At 26.9% G+C, this 1,559-nt stretch overlaps 1 protein-coding gene across 7 annotated transcripts in view; it reads left to right on the forward strand.

Annotated features, from left to right (window-relative positions):
• Window positions 1-1,559, forward strand: part of LOC106871529 (dopamine receptor 2) — a 797,114-nt gene that overhangs the window by 727,244 nt on the left and 68,311 nt on the right. Inside the window, exon 1 of one of the 7 annotated variants that reach the window (XM_014918028.2) lies at window positions 1,273-1,292. The exons of the other annotated variants lie outside the window; for them this stretch is intronic. The gene's annotated coding sequence lies outside the window, so the exon portion shown is untranslated. Of the gene's footprint in view, window positions 1-1,272; window positions 1,293-1,559 lie in introns of those variants that run through there. 7 annotated transcript variants of the gene reach the window in all.

Raw genomic sequence — 1,559 nt, forward strand, 5'->3', positions numbered from 1 at the left:
TATATATATACATATATATATATATATATGTATACATGTAGATATAACTATACACACACCTGTGTACGTACGTATGTATGTATATATATATATACATACACATAAGCACATATAAAAATACGCACATATATTCGCATATACACAGGCATGTAAATATATAAAATTATTTCGTTTATATTTGTTTGTGTGTATAGGTATTTGTAAGTAAATGGGTACTCATAATATGTGTGTATATTACCCATGTATTATATATGCACGTATGTGTTTGTGTTTATGCGTATGTTTATGCGCAATATACTTATGTGTGTATATATTCTGTGTGCGTATATATGTTTCAGAGTCTGTATGTATATCAGTGCATGTGTAAGACCGTGTCTGTGTGAGCATGTATATGTATATGTATGGGTTTGTATTTTTAAGACTCTGTATGTTATTGAGAAAAAAGAAAGAAAGAAAGAAATAGAGAGAGAGAGAAAGAGAGTGAGGGAGAGATGAATGAGTGAATGTTTGATGAGAAAGAAAATTTGCCCGTTAGTGAAATAGTTAGCAAAAACAGATTGGAGAGCGGCGGCGCCTGGTTTCAGTGGCGTGGAGTTATTTCTGTTGTTACTGTTGACAACTATTTGAGATTTACTTACTGCCTGGGCACACTTAATAGCAGTATACCAGCAAGAAAATGTAACGATAATAATAATAATAACAACAAACAACAATCATGACAGTTGGACTGTCGTTATAATTAGATTTAACTCACAGACATATTTATATGTATACACATACACACACACACACACATATATAAATACACACACAGAGACACACACACGTGTGTGTACATTATATATTTTATATTTATTTGTATATAATTATATATATATTTATATATATACACGCACACAATCACATTTATCCACAATAGCATAAAAAAATAAACAACAATAATGATGAATATAATGTTAATAATAAGAATGAAGATGTAGTTTTCTCAACATTGATTTATATATATATATATATATTTATATATGTATATATATATGTGTGTGTATATATATATATATTTTTATATATGTATATATGTGTGCACATATATATATATATATATATATATATATAAAGTGAAAGAGCGAGATACATACATACATATATACATACATTCATTCATACATACATACATACATTCATACATTCATACATACATACATACATACATACATACACATGTATACTACACAGCAATACATCTTTCTTCATATGGAACAACAAAATAATTAATGTGTTATACCAGACTCCAGGTAGGAATTCCAACTTATTCCCCTGTTATATTCATGCTTCTCACTATATTCAACATGAAAGAAGTGCCATATCATTCTTGATTATTATTCATGTATTTATATGTTCAATTATTTTTCTTTAAAATTACTTTTGTTGAATAATTATATTTTACTTCATATACTTATTGTTCAGTGATATTATTTTATATATTTTCTCTTTGATTTTCTCTTCTTCATACATCACTGCAATCAAGAATAGAAAATTATATATACATACATACATATATA

This window comes from Octopus bimaculoides, chromosome 3 (assembly GCF_001194135.2).
Source record: "Octopus bimaculoides isolate UCB-OBI-ISO-001 chromosome 3, ASM119413v2, whole genome shotgun sequence".
In the NCBI taxonomy this organism is placed as follows: domain Eukaryota; kingdom Metazoa; phylum Mollusca; class Cephalopoda; order Octopoda; family Octopodidae; genus Octopus; species Octopus bimaculoides.